At 58.4% G+C, this 7,261-nt stretch overlaps 1 long non-coding RNA gene across 1 annotated transcript; it reads right to left on the bottom strand.

The window, feature by feature from the left end:
• Positions 1 to 2,790: 2,790 nt before the first annotated feature.
• Positions 2,791 to 3,579, bottom strand: LOC121028068 (uncharacterized). Its single transcript, XR_005789049.1, has 2 exons — positions 3,212 to 3,579; positions 2,791 to 3,013 (listed from the first exon to the last, which is right to left on the bottom strand). It is a non-coding gene; the product is annotated as an uncharacterized LOC121028068 (long non-coding RNA).
• Between the last annotated feature and the right edge of the window lie 3,682 nt (positions 3,580 to 7,261).

Raw genomic sequence — 7,261 nt, forward strand, 5'->3', positions numbered from 1 at the left:
ATCCTGGGGACGGGCAGGGGCTACGCTGTAGGTACGACAAGCCCAGGGTCCATCCTGAGGTGCTGTACTGGCCTGGATGTTCTGTCCCTATTCTGAAAGCCCCCTGCCCACCAACCACTAACCGTGCTGCTTCCAGCTCATGCAACGATCTGCTCCCCCTTCCCAGCCCCAAACCCTGCAGCTAAGGAGCATAGCCAGCAGGAGGAGTACCCACTACCCGTAGGGGCTCTCAAAGGGAAGAACCATGTCTGAGGGTATCCTTGGCAGAACAAGGCTTAGCTGCTGGGAAAGAAGAGACGGGGAAGGAGGAGTGGGAGAAGGAAAGGATAGAGTGGGAGGGTGGCGGAGAAGGGGGGGCTGGTGGTCGGGCCTAGCAGCTTCCAGGGGACTAGGTCACACCCCAGATTGGGCAAAAATGAAAGCACCAAGTGACAACTGTCCATGCCCCTGCTACTGACACAAGAGCTCCATTCTGGGAGCACGTTGGTCCTCCCGCTGCGACTACACAGGCCCCATCGGCATGAAGCCACCTCTGGGAAGAACAAAGGAGGCTCTGTAGGCCCCGTGGGATGCGCAAGCTCACGGTGGAGAAAGGCAGGATTAATGCACGGCCGTATTGCCATACACGCTCGGGATATTATCACGTTGGTATATCGGACTATATGTCATTCGGATTCCAGGGTGTAATAACTCCAGGTGCACTTGACATTTCTATTCAAATGGTATTTTGGAGAAACTTATAGGTTTTCATTACTGGTAATTTCTCTGACTCCTTCTTCCCAGAGCCTGGTGTTCATGCTCAGCCTGCCCCCCCCTCGGCCGGCACACCCTCTGGTGCCCTCAATGGCTCTCCCTCTCAAGGACCGCTGCTGGGCCCCCATCCTCGCCTGCCGGGGAGATGGCCTGGGAGGGGAGGAAATGGCTGAGAGAACGAATCCAGCACTTTGTCTCATTTTACAGGTGCAGAAGTAGCAGCCCAGAGGGGTGCCTGGGTGGCGCAGTCGGTTAAGCGTCCGACTTCAGCCAGGTCACGATCTCGCGGTCCGTGAGTTCGAGCCCTGCGTCAGGCTCTGGGCTGATGGCTCGGAGCCTGGAGCCTGTTTCTGATTCTGTGTCTCCCTCTCTCTCTGCCCCTCCCCCGTTCATGCTCTGTCTCTCTCTGTCTCAAAAATAAATAAACGTTAAAGAAGTAGCAGCCCAGAGAAGGAAGTAGACCCGTGCAAGGTCACTCCGGCAGGGTGGCCCAGCGTGGATCAGAAGGATGCCTCGCAGGGTGCTGCTGGGGGACACCAGCCACCTGGAGAGACTTCCCATGTCATCGTGCGCTCTCCCCCTCTCTCCTGTTCCTTTCTTGACTTTCTTTTGCCCTTTCCAGGCCACTTCCCCCTCACCTTCCTCCCTCTCCCAAAGGTTCAGCCTTTTAGCAGACTTACTCCTCCACCCCCACATCCTTGTTGACTGACTTCAACCCTCAGGCTCTCAGCACACCTCCCATCTGCTTGGGTGGGTTAGGTAGGGGGCACGCAACCATGGCTGGTTTCAGTCAAACAACGTATTGCCAGATGGACACATACGCACAAATGCAGAGACGTCACAATGCACAGGCAGCAAGCCAGTGCCTCCCCAGAGCTGACACTCCTAGGCTCAGTCGGGGGCCTGCCTTTCTAGGGCGGTGACCACTCCTTGTGGCCACTCTCTCTTCTCTCCACCATCCCTCTCAGCCGCTACAGCTCTCAGGACTGCTTCTCAAAGAAACCCTGGTTCTGTGGGAAAATCTGTAGACCTTGCCCTCCTAGAGCAGAGTCCAGCCCAGGGTCTCGCTGGTGGAGCGACCTAGAAGTGGAGCACTTTGGAGGCTGTGGGGTGCACTACCTCACTATGACCACACGATGCCACCCTTGAGCTGCACACACATTCCCCCCCAGGCATGTTGGGGGGCAGGTGGCCAAGTCAGGCCCAGCCAGCAGCTGGGTGGGAATGGGAGGTCAGGGTAGCACCAGGGGAGGGAGTTTCACAGTCACAGGCATTGGTCAGCCCTGCAGACTTTGTCACCATCCTGCCTTCTCCCACTCACGTCTGGCTGCATCTGGGGGGGGTCTCAGTTGATCTCACTGAGACAATAGCTACAGGTCCCCATACACCCAGCCCTTCTTCCTGAATCCCCACAGTGAACCCACAGCCCCACTTAGGATCCTTCAGCACCTTTGAATTCAGTGTGGGCCACACACCAGTTCATGTGTTGGTGTTGGCTTAGACTTGCCTCTTGGCGGCTTCTGCATAAGGAAGGAAACTTCCTGCTGCCTTGTTTCTTTCAGGTTGTGGCTGTGGTGTGACCTGTAGCAGGTAGCAGGTCTGGGGAGGCCTCAGATCGTGTCCCCCACCTTGGGCTGCCCGGGCACAGTAGCTCCCCAAGGCTGGGTAGAAGGATTCCAGATAAGGAAATCCCCAGATAAAGAAAGCAAAGACCCTGTGTTCCTTTATTTTAAACTTCTCCTCATTGTGTAGGTCCTGCTCTGTCCATCCAATGTTGTTCTCCCCTTTGGGAATGTTTCCTTGGGCCCTAACCCAGGCCTTGTATGTGGTCCTCGCCCTCTGCTCTGTCCCCTGTCCCCTAGGGGCGTCTGCTCTGTCCCCTGTCCCCTAGGGGCTGACGCTGTGTGAGCCTCCCCAGGGATGGTAACAAGCCCCCAGGCCAGCCGCCCCCCTCCCCCTCTCCGGGGTAAGCAATCCCACCTCCTGCCCCTAGAGGTCTCTGTATCCCGAAGCAAGCAACAATATTGACTGCTTAACTAAAGCAATGAGGATTTTATTGGAAGGATTTGGGGGTGGTTCGCCAGATTCAGGAGGGGGGCACTTGAAGGTCCAGGCTAAGAAAGGGCGGGCGCTAGGCAGTTCAGGGGACGCAGAAGGCCCAAGCTCAGTCTTCTCTTTAGCACAGCTGCTGGGATCAGTTTGTTCCCAATCTTGCGTCCCTCCATCCAGGATTCCAATTCCCAGGCCTGTCTTGGGTCTCCTATCCGAGGGGGCAGGACAAGGCAAGGTGCTTTGAGTGACAATCTCACCAGGCGTGCCCATGGGGTGGGGGAGGCAATTCCCCAAAAGGAGCCCAGAGGGAGATAGATGGTCTACAAATAGGAGACAGCAGGCTGGGAGCTAAGCCACCAACACAGTGTCCACACCTTTAATCGAGCCACTCTTGTTTTTTCCTTACCTGATGGAACCTCCCACTAGACACTGTGCACAGATAAATGATTAAATGTGTAGCAGAGCATTGAGGCACAGAGAGGCTCAGCGTTTGTCCTGAGGCCAACCAGCAGCTCTACGGGAAAGCTAGGTTGATGACTCCCACTTGTTGCTGTCCTCGTCTGTGACACACCTGGACCCTTTGGGGGGGCATCACCCCTGTAGACAAGGCCTCCCGCAGATACTTTTTGGGGTAAGGGCTTCCTGACTACTGTTGAGAGGAACAGCAAGCCCAGACCGCAAAAAGATCCAAAGGAGACTGCAGCTCGCCTCCGGCAGGAGGCCAGGAGGGGAAGGTGGGTGCACCCCTCCAGGGCTCAGCTGGCTGGATCCCTGGATCCGTGGGGAGGCAGAGCCAGGACCTGAAGGGAGGAGAGGGAAGAAGGGAGCTGAGAGCCCCAGGAAGCAGGCGGGAAGCAGAAATCCCATCGTAATCCCTCCCTCCACCCACCCAAGGTCACAACCTGGTTCTTACCTGGGGTTTGTAGGGGGCCTCCCCTGGAAGATCTGGGATTGCAGTGCACTCCCAGGCAAGGGACTGCTTGAACCTGCACCGGCTCCCCTTCAGGGCCCAAGCCTCCCCGGATTCTCTTTGACCTTGGAGCATTTTAGCCTCCTGCTGTGACTGAGGTGCAGTCAGATAGTCAATCTGACGCGGGGTCCTTGTGAAGCCTCCATGCTTGCTGAGGGGCGGGCCCACACGGACCAAAGCACCGTCCTTGGTCCACAGCATCAGTGCGCCCAGCTCCCACTGGGGACTCCCCAGGAGTCACAAAACACCAGTCCCGAGAAGATGTCATCTTAGATGAGACCTCTGGGGACAGACCACTTTGAACTTGCAGGCATGGGCCTTCAGTCTGTTCTGACAATGCCTTCTGCTTTCAGCAGATGCTGTTGTTACCGGGAAAGCAGGGCTTGGAGGCAGTTCGAGCTGGCTTAGCCTGATGAAACGTCCCCGGCCCCTGTTCAAATGAGTAGCTCCACAAAGGTGGCAGACAAGCCCCTTCCCGCCATCTCAGTGCCCTCCTGCTTCCATAATAAGGGAAGTCAGCGAAACTTCCCAGAAGTCCCTGAGCCAGCCTGGCTTGGTACTTACCTGCCTTACCCAGAGGACCCCCCGGGGGCCACAGTCACCCAGGAGCGGAGGAAGTCCTAGCACACTGAACCTTGTAGGTCCACAGAATGGGTGGCTTTGCCTGCGGGTCCACTGCAGAGCTCAGGATGGGATGGTTTGTGCTGGGCTTTTCCTGAAGGCGCCAAAGAGGCATTGGGTCCTGCCAGAGAAAGTGGGCCTCATGCCCTCCCAGACTTCCAACCCAGGCTTGTAAACAGAGGCCACCTGGAGACACCGGGCCTGCTCTGCGGGCTGGTCCAGGAGAGAGACCAAAATGTGAGACCGGTGGCCATAGATGAGAGCCTGTGGCCACAGGGCAGTCTGTAGGGGAGAGCACTGCACGGCCAAGGCTCTGAGAGTGTCCTACCTGGCCAGGTTTCCATGCTGCTGCTGCACAGGTAGGCCTGAGCTTCAGAGAGGCTGGGACTCGAGCTGGCTCTCAGGAGGAAGAGAAGGAGGCTCTTTCCTGCCCAGGGAGCAGGCCTCCCCTTCCTCGCTGCTGAGCCACTGGCCCGGGGAATCCAGACCCGGCGGTGACTCTAGGTGGCAGGCAGCTACATCTCGAGGACAGGGCCAGCTGTCTGCTTCGGGGGTCTTCATACGGAGAGAAGACGCCCCCCCAGCCAGCTTTGAGCTTGGGCTTCTCCGGGGGCCCTCCGGCTCTGCCCCTCTCCCAGAAGGGTTCCCTCGGGATCTCTCTGGGGACTCCACTCCCTCCTGCCCCTCCTGCCCCACTTCCCCAGCTGCAGCCTGTGCCAGAACCAGCAAGAGGACAACACTGAGGTGGGGGAGGCACACTTGGTGGGTTGGAGCGGAACCACGCAGGCCTTGGTGACTGGACCACACGCAGGCCCACAGGGAGTAAGCCCAGGCCCTCCCCACTTGCACAGGGCTCTTCCCACCGCATCCTCGGGTGCTCGGTCTTTGGCATCACTGAAGGCCCCCTCCTCCAAGGCTCCGCTGATGCCTGCGTTTAAGGCAGGCACTTTCATTTGTGCGGGGCTCACTAGAAGCCAGCTGGGTGCTGCTCCCTTGTTTCTCACGGTGACCTGAGGAAGTAGATGCAGGTAACACCCCCTTCCAGGGGAGGGAGCTGAGACTGACCTGTTTAACTGCAGCTAGTGAGTGGCTGAGACCCAGCTTCAACTGGACCTTAAAGCCCATGCAGCTCTTTCTGCCCTTTGCCTCCAGGATGCAGCCCGGCTAGACCACTGTGATGGTCCCTTCCATCCCTTCCTTCCCAGTCTCTCCCCTCCTCCCACTAGGGCAGTTTCTGCTGCCTTCCAGTCTCAGGGCAAGCTCTGTACCTCAGTTTCCCCACCTCTAAAGTGGGCATAACACCCTGTGTCTGGGTCAAATGGAAACGTCTCCTGCTCCTGCTACCAAATCTTTCTACCTGCTTCCACCTGCCCCCACCCGGGACCCTTGACCTCCTCCCCTTCTGATCTATGGTGAGCCACCTGCTCCTGCCTAACGACTCACCGCTCCCCTACACCTGAATCCCGCCCCTCAGACCGCCCCATGGATGTCAGCGGGCTATCACCTGCTCCCTATGGGATGGTCAGTGCTCCCCTCCTAGGTATCGCCACCCTACAACAGCCCTTCTGTGGCTGCACAGTTGGAGAGCCTCTAGCTACTGCCCATCTTGAAGGCAAAACTCCTCAGAGTGTATTTGCTACTCCACCGCCCCCCCCAACCCTGCACTCTCTCCTGAACCCCCTGCAATCACTTTTGTCCCCAGACCACTCCTGTCAAGGTCACGTGATGTCCACACTGCTAGGCCCTGTGGTTGATTCTCAGAGCTCATCTCACTGACCTACGGACAGCCTTGGACACAGTCGGTCACTCTGTCCTCCTGGAAACACCTTCTTCCTGGGCTCCAGGAATGCCCTCCCTGCACCTACTGCCCCACTGGCCGCTCCTTTCTGGTTGCATCCTGAGTGTTGACTGCTCCTCATCTCTCTGCCCCCCAGTTCCAGAGCATCCTGGGGGCCTGGCGGGCAGCCCTGTGTCTCTGCTCTCCCTCTACACTCAGCCCTAAGTGAGCTCGTCCGAGGCAACTGTGCCTCCCCACCGTGCGCCCCATTTCCAGTCAGTCCCAGGCTCTGCCTCCAAAAGTGTCTCTGAGCGTGCACGCCGACCCCCAACACCAAGACTGGCCGAGCTATTCTGATCCCGGCGCCTCGGCCCTCTGGCAATAAGCTGTGTACGTTGCTGAGATTCTCACCTTCCCAGGGTCCCTGTTTGGATCTGGAGAGCATGAAGAATGAGATGGCTCAGAGGAAGAGGGCTTCGGCTTCTTGCTCCTGCTCCTGCTTGTGTCATGCAGGCTGTTGGACCAGCTCCTCTGAAATGCTTTGCTTGGGCCTCTCTCCTGCTGAAGGGAGAGGGTGACACCCACCGGCAGGGTGGGGGTGGGGAGGCTGGCGCTCCTGCTGTCCTGCCGGCCCCTCTGCCTGGCACACTGCCCAGACGGGACCGACCCTTCGTTCAGATTCCTCAATCCCTTTCCTGAATCCCCCAGCACAGGCCTCGGGCCATTGATTTGCCCCTCACTTGTTTACTTGGCAGATGTCAACTGAGTGCATGCAGGGATGAGCCAATCTGAGCCAACCGTGGACTCTGCCCTCTGGGAGCTCCCAGTCCCGAAAGGAAATACAGATGTGGCCTCCTGGATGCCCTGAGTCCCTCAAACAAAACTCAGCCTGCACCGAGCTCATCGGCCTCCCTGGGAGCCCCATCTCCTTCCTGGGACACCTCTGCCAAGGGCACCGGCGCAGACAGTGTTGGGCAAGGCGGGCAGCGATGGGTGCCTGGGGAGGGTTCCAGGGCTGCGGGGGTGCCCGGGCTGGATGGAGGTGAGGACAAGGAGCCTGGGAGGCTTCATCACAGAGGCCTTGTGGG

The sequence above is a fragment of the Herpailurus yagouaroundi genome, unplaced genomic scaffold (genome assembly GCF_014898765.1).
Source record: "Herpailurus yagouaroundi ecotype Mexico unplaced genomic scaffold, PumYag 100, whole genome shotgun sequence".
Classification (NCBI taxonomy): Eukaryota; Metazoa; Chordata; class Mammalia; order Carnivora; family Felidae; genus Herpailurus; species Herpailurus yagouaroundi.